This window comes from Blennius ocellaris (genome assembly GCF_963422515.1).
Source record: "Blennius ocellaris genome assembly, chromosome: 1".
In the NCBI taxonomy this organism is placed as follows: Eukaryota; Metazoa; Chordata; class Actinopteri; order Blenniiformes; family Blenniidae; genus Blennius; species Blennius ocellaris.
Genome location: NC_137650.1, coordinates 11,863,553 through 11,876,729, shown reverse-complemented (window position 1 = coordinate 11,876,729; position 13,177 = coordinate 11,863,553). Strand labels below are relative to the sequence as shown.

The window sequence follows — 13,177 nt, the reverse complement described above, 5'->3', positions numbered from 1 at the left end:
TAAACAAATGACTGGACATGCGGCAATTTCACCAAAAAGTCAGATTTCGGTTTTGCGTCTGTGCAGTTTGATAAGAATGGAAACCGTTGAGATCAGCAGGTTATGAAAGCATCAACATGAAATCTGGAAATGACTCAACCTACCTGCAACATTTCAAAAACCTTGAATGGATTTCTACTTTTGGTATTTCCTGCACTATGTGTACACACAGCCCCTTTTTTTCTTTTCTTTTTTACCTTCACAGGCGAATTACATGACTGAAATAAATAAATACATTCACGCACAAGTGTATTGTGACCGGTGTGCAGAGAGGTTGCGTTAGAAAAGAACAGTCACAACCAAACTTTGATCTTTAGGGAAAATAAACTTTTCAGCAGGTTTCACACTAAAGCACCAACCTTCCTGGCCGGGCTTGCATCTGCAACACATTAACCATTTCACAGCCCTGATGGCCTGACTGATTGATGGATTGGCCGAGTGACTGAAGGAGCGACAATCCTAATCTCTGCAGTCACTCTCCTTTCTCCACCTCTGCTCCATGCAGGGCCTGATCCATCCCTCTCAACACTCCCAGCTCCAGGCTGCAGATTAAAGCTGCTCTCATCTGGATCTCATCAGTTTAAGGCCGGCCTCGCGGTTTTATGGGTTATTTTTCATTCAAGAGAAAAAGGTGGTGGTGGGGGAGATCTCCGAGTGATTTAGAGTTACACTGCATGGAGGCTGGAGGAGAATAAAAGCAACCTGTTGTCTTGGGGGGGGGGGGGGGGTGGGGGGGTGGCTGTGAACGAGGCGGCGTGCACGCTAGGTCCCCTCCGGTAACAGCGTGCGGCACCCCCCCCCCCCCCCCCCCCATTTTATCTCTGAGCATGTGCAATACTTGTTTCTGCCTCAGTTTCCCGCTCAGTTTTCTTTTTCTTTTTTCTTTTTTTTTTAAGTTACGTCTGCACATGTGGTGGATTTGTTGTGGGATGGCTCGACGGGCGTCATTTCCAAACACCGTATTGGTTATTTCCGAGAAGCCATTGCCAAACAATTATTTCACAATACCATGTTTGACGAATAGAATCCAACAATCCGTTAGCAGCAGACATGGAAAAATAAAGTATAGCTGTAAGAGCGTAAATGACTTTATGAGACTTTTAGTAAGTATGGTTGACTTGCTGGAGAGGAGGTGGAGGGAAGGAGGAAGGAGGAATAGGTCAAATCAGAATACAGCTTCTTCTAATACGATGTAAAAAAAAAAAAAAGATTTATGTTCAGGCTTTGATAAAGAAATGACCGGAAGAACTGATGTGAATGAACTCAAACTCTTGTGCAAGAGTCACAAGTGTCCCAGTTTTATCAGCTATCTCCTTTTCTGTTTACAGTCATAGGTTGTTATTTTGGTTAGAAGCCTATTATATTTTTTTTTTTCGCAAATAATCTTGTGTTTAGTGTTTGAATAACTGAATGTATGAATGGTCTGACTGCCAGCTGCCATAATAATTGACGCTTTAATCACGTTTATGTTTGTCTGTGCACCTCTAAACTGGGTGTATAGTTTTCACACCTCTTAACTTGTTGTGTTCTTTGGCTGTACTTCACACGCCTCACTAAAACAATAACAACACATGGAAACACGCAGGATATGCTTACATCTAAAAGTCAGAACCTTGTATTATTATGTGGCAGTTAATATTCAGAGTTGGCAAAAGTGCTCACTTTCTTTACTTACGTAAGTAGAAATAAAAGTTAAAAGTCCTCAGAAAAAAAATACAATATTTACAGATCCCTTTAAAATCACTGAAGTCCACTCATAATTTGGTATTTATTCTCTTGCTAAGAAAAAAAAAACTAGTCATCAAATAAATTAAACAGCAGTGAAATGAATGGAGTGTCGTTGTTTGTCTCATCAGTGGTGGATGAGTGCGACTGGTCAATGTGATGTTGAGACCCAATCCCAAAAAACATCTAACTATTTAATGTATTTAAATACTGAGATTCCATGTTCCCTGTGTGTGAGTTTCCTCTTACAGTCCAAAAACATGCATACAAGGTTAATTGGTGACTCTGAATTGCCCCGTTTCCACCACACAAAGAGTGCAGGGATGGACAAGTAGCCTATAGTTCTTTAAGATTCGCGTTTCCACTGCAAGAATTTGGGATTTTCCGGAAACAACCGCTCCAAAGGTGGACGCTTTTCCGTCGCTCCTCTGTTGAGGTACTCAGGACCATAGAATGCCTTTGAGGAGCTGTCTGCTGATTGGTCAGTGATTTACTACACACCCTCAACATTTTAATATGTCGGTTGTATGAATCCTCTGTTGTTACTGTAACATATTCAGCTTCGCACTTTTTTTTTGTTTGTTTTTTTTTGCTGCGCAATTTTCATGTTGCTCCCAAAAGAGCAGACGCGAGGCAGGGATGGACTCGGGAGCAGACCGCTGGTCGCGTCGCTGGCCAATGCTCTATTGCCGGAGCACCGGAGTGTCGTGATGCAATGCTGGCCTGCGTTCGCTCTCTCCGAAACAACACGAAAGTTGCGGCACTCGAGCTCACCGGCAATCTAAGATCCAGATCTGCGTCTGAGATTACTGTTGCAATGTCACATATCTGTATAGCTCTTTCTATACTATACACTTTCTGCAGAGCAATCGCACCAGATTTAGCTCTGAGTACACTTTGCCGTAGCGCACTGGTACCAGACAGGATGTCTTCCACAGCTCTGGTACTTTGCCTGTTTGAGGGCTCCTGTTGAAGACTGAAGACCCACTGGAGGGGCTCTGCCAGTTGAGTGGCGCCGTCTTTCAGTCGTCTTGGACTCCGTCCGGGCCTGCAGCCTTCCCTGCACAAAGTTTCCTGAGCCCCGCCCTGGCTTCATCCAGTGTAACGGACAGTGGAAGACGGCCTTCAGGAGAGGGTTTTGTAGTAGTGGGGGAGGCAGAGGGAAAGGAGGAGAGAAAAGATGAGGAGGAGGAGGAGGAGGAGGAGGAGGAGGAGGAGGAGCTGTCCTTAGCCAGTCTTACAGAAGCAACCGTGACAGCCAACCTCATCATGGGCTGAGATTAAGCAGTATAGAAAATGGATGGTTGATGATGGATGATTATGTGGGTATTTTTGTCAATTGTCAGTCGTCGATGGATCTTTAATCTGCAGTGTTGAGTGACACCTTTTTAACATGATGTCATTTTATGAATGAACATTTCCATATCTGCTATTTATTGCCATATTGATGTGAATATGATGAGCACACCACATTTACACTGGCTCCTTCAACCGTCCAGGCTGAACAGACCCTGTTGGATTTGCCTTCAGTGTGACGTTCACATTAATGCAGTGTGCTTCCTGCTGTACGGCACCTGCGTGGCTGTCTGATGGCTCAGTGAGCAACAACATTTCCACTCTATAATTTACGAACCGCACTTTTGTAATCATTTAAATAGGGACCAATTATGCTTGTTTTGAAGGGTTTTTATATGTTGTAGACCACAGGTTAGGCACTCCTGGTCCTTCGTGTAATGAAATTAATGAATGTGTCATTATGAAGCTCGACATAAAGCCTGATATGGGTTCGCTTATTACAAGCATGTGTGTTGAAGCGGTGACACACTAAAACATGCAGGACTGTGGTGGGTAGATTTAGAGGGTGTGCATCTCATGGAAAGGATCTGCTTGAGTTACAGTTTTAAACAAAAACACCAATAGAGAGGCTGTTTAGTCACTATTAATCATTTCAGCCCAATTTCCCCCTCAAAACCAACTTTCTTCCATTTATCTATCTTCCATTTTCATTAGTGATGATCTTTCTGAAACATGCTACCAGATTCTTGTCATTTGACATCAGCCTCCATATCTCTCAGAGTAGAATATGTTTGATCTGGAGAAAATGACGAGAAAAAGGAGATGTGTGACAAGCTGACAGTCACATTCAAACTGAGTTTTCTCCTTAAAGGAATCTCTTAGTTAATTGAACTATTTGACACTGTAAATGACGAGTCATATATGGAACACAAAGTACGGAAAATCACAATAACCTATTTAGTAAATATATATAAATGAGTATATTGTCATATTTTTAACCTTTGAGACAGAACATTTTCCCAGTTTCCAGACTTTATTATGAGAATGTGTGGTTGAGAAACAATCTGATCTTCTTATTTAATTACGCAGAATAATAGAAATTCCAACGACTGACGCATCTTTCATACTCACCTTTTCACCAAGTTGGGTTGTGACAATAGGCTATGAACACTAAAGGGGGTATATAGCTCAGAGAGGTCACAATGTAATCAATTTGGACAACTTGAAGTAAAGCTCCCTCATGTGATCACTCTGCCCTGTTTTCCAGGAGGAAATGCTGTGAAGGATTCAGGTTTGTGATGGGCCAGTGCATACCTGAAAGTAGGTAAACCTCACATTCTGCTGTACACACACACACACACACACACACACACACACACACACACACACACACACACACACACACACACACACACACACACACACACACACACACACACACACACACACACACACACATCTAATTCACAGAGGTTACTGTATTCAGTCACACTCTCCTCCATACAGGACCTGATAAATTTAAACAAGCTGCACATATCATCAAACAACCTTGGAGAGCACGTTTGCCTTCATGGACCTCTGCTGATATTGTTGTTCTTGTGGTCAGTCTGGAGTCTTTGCATTAAACTTGCAGACTGCAGTGAAACACTCGCTGCTGCCAAAAGAGAAACTACCCACAGTTTCGGCAGATGCCAAATCTAGAAATTGTAAATATTTCAACTTTTGAAATCACAAGCAGAAATGCTGGTGGACTGCACTGACAAACACGTTCAATATCTTTACCTTGAAGACACAACTTGTACTGGAGTTTGCAGTACAGACTGCATCTGTAGTGATCTGCATCGACCAATAGAGGGCGTAGCTCCACCATGCTGACAAGTTGCCGTGTATGCTATTTTGAAATGAAGTCCACTGAAGGTGGGTTTTTCTGCTGAACATGTTTTTGTTGCAACACTGACTCCTGTTTGTAGTTGTGAGTTCATCGAGCCTGGGGCTGACACACGTCTTCACAACAAGATACAAATTGAAAACTATTGAGCCAGAAAACGGTAAAAATCAAAGAGTACATGTGGTGATTACCTTCAGGTGTTGCCTTTGTTTCAAATATTTCTTTCTTCTTCTTTTTTTTTTTTTTTTTACAGTGTTGCGGTCTGGTATACTGTAATCAATATGGCTTTATATCAGTGTTGGATTACTAATATTCCAAAGAAACCCACATGAAAAACTACATTTGAAGGCCAATTCATGAAGTGATCTCACATCTGCTTCACATGAAAAAGCTAAGAAAAATCTGTTTCGTACATGGGTTTGATAAGCTTCATTTCCTGATCGAGATCAGTCAGGTTTTTGTAATTCTTTGCAGGATTTGTCCAGCAATGCTGATTCAAACTGTGATTTTCATCAAAGTGAAGATGGTCAAAAATACACAATAAATGAACTAATCCAGCTGATCCAGCTGCCTGCAGGCTGTAATAGATCTTTAGTGGTAATTCTTCTTTCTTATTACAGTTTATTCACTTTTATAATACTGAGTTAAAGTAAGGCAGGATGTAGTTTGTTGAGCCAGAAATATTTCTTGTCACAAATTAGAAATACAATATGTTCATTTTAAAGTCAACTAGCACGCTAAAATACATTTTGTATTTATTTGGAAAACAAATTAAACTGATTTTTTTTTAAAGTGTATTTGGTACATAAACATGTTTTAATAGAAAATAAACCAAAACTGAAACATTCAACCAAATCCTTATTATGATAAGCGATAAACCATTTTTTTTAGGGCTTTAAGAAAAAGTCCTGTTCCTCCCACAGCTTTATTTTATGTGCAGCAACACCAACATCAGATATTGTGATAATTTAAGACTTCTGGTGGGCTCAAAACTGTTTTATTGTTGTACAATAGAAGACACGTCAGTCTGTTTCAAAGTGGATGTTGTGGCCATATTCACCATATTTAATACAAGTTTTCTTTGTGATGACAATCCAACAATGCAGTATGTTGTATTTTAGAGATGTATTTATAGGAACTATGATTACTTGATCACTGTAAACAAGTGTGCTTGATTTAAAAAGGCTTCTTTTTAATGATGCCATGACAGTGTGACGGTAAAGTGACGTACCCATCTCTCATCTCATTTTTTATTCTCCGTGAGTTATGAGATTTTGACAGATTGTTTTTGATTTTTATGGTTGTAGCCAAACTGTTTTGCGTACTCAGTCCACACACCGTCTGCTCCCCGTCGTTCTGCAGGCGTTGACGTGTGTGCGGCATCGCCCTGCGAGCAGCAGTGCACCGATAACTTTGGACGAGTCGTCTGCACGTGTTACCCCGGATATCGCTTCGACAGAGACAGACACCGCAACCACAAATCTCCCTACTGCCTCGGTCAGTGCCCTCTCATCTCCTCCCCTCATGTTCAGGTCAAATCTCTGTTGTGCACCAACATTCTCTCTCTCTCTCTCTTTCTCTCTCTCTGCAGACATTGATGAGTGCGAGGTGTCGGACAGCGGCCTTTGCGATCACGAGTGTGTCAACACGGCGGGCAGCTTCACGTGTCGCTGCCACAGCGGTTACATCCTCGCACAGGACCAGCACTCCTGCATCCCCGTACACAACCGTGAGTTTCTGCATCCAGCTCATCAAAGTCTGTTGAGCTTTTTAGTAGAACGTGTCTCTGTTATTGTAAATGTTATGTCAGAACACTATCATGAATAGACTGACTGGATAAATGGCACGTTTTCCATCACATAGGGTTAGGGTATGTAGAACTACATTGTGTGAGATATAGAATACTGGATTTGTTATGAGCATATTTAATTATTCTGCCCTTTTTCTTTTACTTCCTCATTTGTTGTCCTTTGGGTTAGCCCTCATCTGGTCTCAGCTCCCTTGTTTCTCAATGATTGGAGTTTTATTTACGCAAAACAATTAGCTCTTGAGAAAACAGTGAGATCCAAAAGATAGTTTGATTAGTTTGTAAATAAGGCTGCACCCAATCATTAACATCTCTGTGGGGATCAATCGGACAGACAATACAGTGGACAAGCACAACCTTTCAAATGTGATGTTATCAGAGGGCCTGATGACGTCAGTGGAGTAACAGGCTTACCCAAATCATCAGACTCTTGCCCCAACAAGTAAATAATCCATCCAATCCATTTAGGTAGGAGACTGCCAAGTGGTCAAAACATGGTTTCATGTCTTCTTCTAATGAGCAATCAGTAGTAGGCCATCTCTAAAGGTGAAAAATAAACCCGTGAATGAAAGATTTCAGTGGTTGGGTTCCGAGGATGCTTCATAAAGTGTATCTTCCACGATGTGTTTCACGTTGCAGTGAGTTCCTCTGGGAAGTCGGACACCTTGATGAGCGCCGGCACCTGCTCTTTCACCTGTCAGGACTTTACAAACATGAAAAACAGTCTGCTCCAGCTAAAACTGCGGCTGGGAAACACTCAGTCATCCAACCAGGTAACGTCTTTACTCACAGGCAGTTTTCTCAAGCAAGTGCAGGAGCCAATAAACCTTTTTTTTCATTTGATCTTTTTACTTTATTGTTCTTTTAGACTACATGTGATTTCAATTCTTCATGTGTACTGCACATGAATTGATGAATTGACAATGAAGCTGAGTGGACTTACAGTAATACTCAAGGTTGGCAGCAGCTAAATGGGCTTGTTGAAGGCCAGTTCAGACCAATGGTGTCAAATACTTCTTTTAAAATTCCACTGGACTGCACCTTTATATATTTTCCAGCTACAATTGATTTGATAAAAATTCAAGTTGTTGTCTTTTTAGGTTTGCTTACAGCTTGAATTTGTTATGTTATAGTACAAAAATGTCATATCTTCATAGATAGATAGATAGATAGATAGATAGATAGATAGATAGATAGATAGATAGATAGATAGATAGATAAAGTTATATTCTGAGGAGACAGTTGTGGTGAAAGTGCTTGAAATTAAATGATTTGAGCTCATATTGAAGACGATCCTGCTGATGATGCAGAAGAGACACTGCAGTGCAAAGCTGCACATTTCTTTTGCCTGCAGAAACAGAAAATTATCTGAAGACCGGGATGAGTTTTCTAATTTTCAACAGGGACAGCGAAGAGAAGTTATTGGTCAAATACATCAATAATTAAAGTTTGGCTGACAATCTGATTGGCACAGATCAAGAGATGAATTTACATTTAGCAAGCAGAGAATTTTAAGTTGAATCAGATGAGCTGGTCTTTGTTTGACTTGTGTGGTCGACATTTTGTCTCTAATGAAGTGGGTTCAGTTGTCTACACTTGAGCCCATTTAATTGCTTTGAGACATAAAAACTGCCACTCATCCCTCCATTGCACACACCTTCACCAATAAGGAGAGCAGGACCTGACGTCGTTGTTTGTTTGTTTGCATTCCGAAACAAAAGTCAAATTATTTGGGAGTGAAATTAAAACCGACATTTTAACCCTCTGAGCCACATGTGATTCAGGTGGCAGTGTTCACACATACACACATCAAGAGGACGACACCAGAAGGATCCAACCGAGGCAAATAAATCTGTACTGAAACAAACTGTAACCTTACAAAGACACAGCGGAGACAACTTGAAATATGAACATGTGTACAACACACCTTTCAATCTTATCGGTCCCTCTTTCCCTTCGTAGGTCCCCGACCTGGCTAACAGCAGTGATAAACCGTCACTGGGGTGTGCAGGAAAAAGTCCTGACAACTCCTGTTTGTCGGGTTTACCGGGCCTTCCAGGAGCTCCTGGGGTTCCAGGTAATGTGAAACAGACTGTAATGTACCACTAGATACTATGACCATGAGTGCACAGTGAGGTGTATGGAAAGGCGTGAAATCAATTTAGCATGTACCATCAGATTTAAATGAATCGTCTCCCACAAGATAATTCAAAGAAGATGTGACAACACAAATAATTAATCAAACCTTCAGGCGAGTTCGAGTCACTTTTAGTTTGGCAAATTCCCCAGTTTTCTCTTCCTTCTGTTATTGATTCAATAAATAATGATTACCTTCAGCATGCATCCGTGTTGTGTTTTAACCGTCCATCTGTTCTCACCAGGGCAACCTGGGAAGAGGGGGGAGTCCGGGGAGGCGGGCCCTCCTGGTCCTCGGGGTCCACGGGGAGACATGGGACCCATGGGCCCAGAGCCGGACCTGAAGCACATAAAGAGGGGTCGCAGGGGGCCAGTGGTAAGAAACGGAACTGCCTCAAGGACCACAACACTTTCCATGTGGATTTCTTAGATATTAATTTCTTAGAGATTTCTTAGAAGATAACAGTCCATCCATTCATCCATACTTCTTCTTCATCCATTGCACAGTGCTGGTGGGCTGGAGCTAACCATCAAGTTCAATCCAGAAAATAAACTTGTTCTTTTCCATTTGGATGTTTTGAGTAGCAACATTACAGTTCCATGAAGGAAGAAAACCATTTTCTCCATGGACCACCATTGCAAAGGAGATGTTGACATACACTTAACAATGCAGTTAATAAATGATATTTCTATGGGAGATGGCCGAGCAGCAGGGATGCGTTTGTAAGTGGCACACAGATGAACTATAGCCTCCATCGAGGTGGAGAATGCGCCTGACTGTGAGTTGCTGAGGAATTACAGAGCTGTGCCCTCATCTCGTATCAAAATCTACCTTTTTGTGTAAACATATTCGCTGCAGTGGGGGATACAGTCGAACATATTAAAGCTACTTCACCAGCAACAAAACTTCGATAAACAGTGCTGCCAACTCTTACGTTGTACATATGTATATATGTTCTATGAGTATTTGTGGCTGAATGTGGATTTCCTGTATTTTGAGAATAGCATATATCATGAACACCTTTTGAAACCTGCTGAGAATCTTAATTCCCTCTTTATATAAAGCTCCACATCCATTGGGCCTGTTCCATTTACTAATTTTCAGTCGTGCTCCTTTTCTAATCATTCTTCTTCTTCTCTACTTCCGTCGAGATCACCCTCTTTGCCACAACTTGGCGCTAGTTAGGTCATTCCGACATGTCACTGCTTCAACTCTACAGAGTCGAGGCCAGTGTCTAACGCCACGCTGTGTGGATATGTAGCAAGTCTGCATCCTCCCTTTGGGCAAGGCATTCTAAACAGAAGGACATCAGAAATAATTTGGTCTTTAGTTCCCAAAACTGCCCTGCAACACTGGCTCTCCTCTGCACAACGGATTTAGAGATTGGTGGAATTTCACTCTAAATTGGAAAGCAAGTAATTCATTTGTATATTTGTGTTTCATCGACCCATCTAGGGACCACCAGGGGCCTCAGGAAGAGATGGACTAAAGGTATTTTCTTGCATGTCTGTTAGTCATTAGTAAAAAAAAAAAAAAGCACCATCACATGTTGTATCTAACACGGTTTATCCAGGAGTTCTGATACTCACTGATCCGTATAGTTAGGATGTGACTAACATCTGATGGCTAATAATCTGAGTCACCTTTGCGTTGTTTGTGCCGTGCATGATGCTAAGAAAACTGGTTTCACCGCTCTTTCTCATTTACAGGGTGACAGAGGAGCTCCGGGTCCCAGAGGTCCACCTGTAAGTTTAATGATTAGATTAAACACACGTTGTACATGTAAATCAAATTCTTTAGAACTGAAAATGTTCCACACTTTGCTCTCAGCAAAAAAACATTACAAGGCATTCCTTAGAAACCCATAATAATAATGTCTACCATGTTTTCAGGCTCTTACCAGTTGTTGGTTTTTTTCATGTAGACATTGTTTGTATATTTAACGTAAACAATTGTTTGATGAATAATTATACTCTTCATTTGCTCCATATTTTATTTTCACTTCTAAGTGTTGCTGCTTTCACTAAATTATTATGCTCCTCTTCTAATAGTGATTCAAATTTTAAAAAGGAGCGTGAAACTCAAAATTACTTTTAAACTCGCCACACATGCTTCTTCGTTTAACACCAAATAGTAATTTTTGGTTGAAAGCTCGACTTTCTCATTTAAAAAAGCTTGTTGGGATTTTCAAGCCATACATAGTATTTATTGGTGTGTGCTGGTTAGAGGCTTTTCATTTAGAAATTATGAAAGTAACAGTTTTCTGTTTGTCTTATTTAGAGTTATTTCCTCTTTTTTTTCCAGTTCAGTCCTGACTTTAGATCAGAGTAAAAGAAGATCCTGCAAACAAAGATGACAAGTGCCTGTGTTTGTGTCACTGAGCGGAGCGAAAACACATTTATAAATAAAAACACACCAATGATTGAGTCTCCGAGTATATAAAGGCCATCTTTAGTTGTTTTTCATAATCAGAATGCATTTATACCTGGCAAATATATAATGAAAGAAAAAAGCCTAAATACAGCGGCTTTTAAAAAGTATTAATTTTTCTCGAACTTTTCCACATCTTGTGACATTACAACACACTACCGAGCTACACTCACCGTTGTCATGGAGAACATTGTGGGGAAGTTTAAAACAGAGTTAAGTTATAAAGAAATCTCCCACACATACAGCCGAAGTGACAACAGAAATGTTTACATCAAAAAATACTCATTCAAGTCAAAGTCCAGACCTTAGAAATGTCCAGCATAACTTGAAAGATTACTGTTCACAGTCTCTCCTCCATTCATTGTGACTGAACTTGAGTCATTGTGCAAAGTAGAATGGGCAAAAATAATAATAATTCAGTCTCATGATGCGCAAAGCTGATAGAAACAAACCTCAACAGACCTGCAGCTGAGGTGGGATTGTAGATGAAGTTTTCTCTAAAAAGTGTTGACTCAGCGGGGCTGAATCCTTGCACGCCACACCTTCCAATATTTTATTTGCTCAAAAATAAATGGAAAGGGATATGTAATTTTCCTTTCACTTTGCAATTACGAGGCACGTTGTTTTGGTCCATCACTAATAGTCCCAATAAATGTAGAAAAGTTCAAAGGTGTGAAAACCTTTGCAAGCCGCTGTCTCGGCAAAATTGAAGAAGTGGAATCAGATTACAGTTTCATAATGTAAAACTTACAAAAACCTGACAAAATCTGTCAATTTGACCCCAGTGAGTATTTACCTACTTCCAGCCTCTGAAGCATAGCATGCTGGGAAACATAATGAACTCCTCAACTTTGTATTCTTTCCCAGGGACCGCCCGGCTCCTTCGACTTCCTTCTTCTAATGATGGCCGACATCCGCAACGACATAATCGAGCTGCAGGAGAAGGTGTTCGGGGAGCGGCGGGGCATCTCTCTGGACAGCCCTCCTCACTCCAGCGGCGAAGCCGACTTTGTGGAGTGGGGCTCCGGACAAGGAGATCTCATGCTGAACACCTGACCGCCCTGACGTCCAGCTCAGAGTGGACAGCCACTCCAGCACCGCCAAGCAAACATCAAACTCTTGTTCTGTTGAGAACTGGGAAAGCATCAACATGTATATAACGTCTTGGATGAGCCGGATTATGAGCCTGGATTGAACTGTCAACAACGCTGCAGAGAAATCCAAGCATGGCAGAATGAGACGCTCCTGAAGCTGGGCGAGCGCCGCGCCTCCGCCTCCGTGGGCGAGGGATGTGCGTGCAGGACGCGGCGCAAGGAAGATGCCAGCATGAGCCTTTTCGTCTGAGTCGCTGAGCTGCGCCTCTTAACTGAACCACTTCAAACGGCGAACTTTATCGTCTGCATCTCTTCCTGTTCCTGAGTCTGTCCGTGGAGGCTCTGCTGTGCCACCGGCCCCGCGGCTGCAGGGAACCGGCGCGAACACGTACCGACCCTCAGAGGCAGCTTCAGCACGTTGTTGAGTGCGGCATTGTTGGAATTGTACAAATAAGTAATGCAACTTTACATTTTTATTAAAGTTATAATTATGATAACGTCTGTTTATCTGTCACTTTGGGAGTGAGGTGTACAACGATGTGGAAAGTAGGTTCAGACTGATGTCCCCACCTTCCAAATGTGTAAAATGTAAAAATATGTAATATTGAAATGTCAGGTTTAGAAAGAAAGACAATTTTATTGTAGCTGTTAGCTATTCATTTAATATTTTTAATTCAGGCACATTAAAAATAATGTATATTTATTTTCCAAATATCTGGTTTCAACATAGTTGAACAAGTGTCGATTTGAAGTGTTCCTGG

At 41.4% G+C, this 13,177-nt stretch overlaps 1 pseudogene across 1 annotated transcript in view; it reads left to right on the top strand.

Moving 5' to 3' along the window:
• Positions 1-12,865, top strand: part of LOC308132356 (collagen and calcium-binding EGF domain-containing protein 1-like) — a 43,729-nt pseudogene extending 30,864 nt beyond the window's left edge. The window contains exons 3-11 of the transcript XR_013937244.1: positions 4,328-4,380; positions 6,311-6,445; positions 6,540-6,677; positions 7,395-7,528; positions 8,718-8,832; positions 9,137-9,267; positions 10,348-10,383; positions 10,602-10,637; positions 12,190-12,865. The product of XR_013937244.1 is annotated as a collagen and calcium-binding EGF domain-containing protein 1-like (transcript). The remainder of the gene's footprint in view (positions 1-4,327; positions 4,381-6,310; positions 6,446-6,539; positions 6,678-7,394; positions 7,529-8,717; positions 8,833-9,136; positions 9,268-10,347; positions 10,384-10,601; positions 10,638-12,189) is intronic.
• Positions 12,866-13,177: the final 312 nt, after the last annotated feature.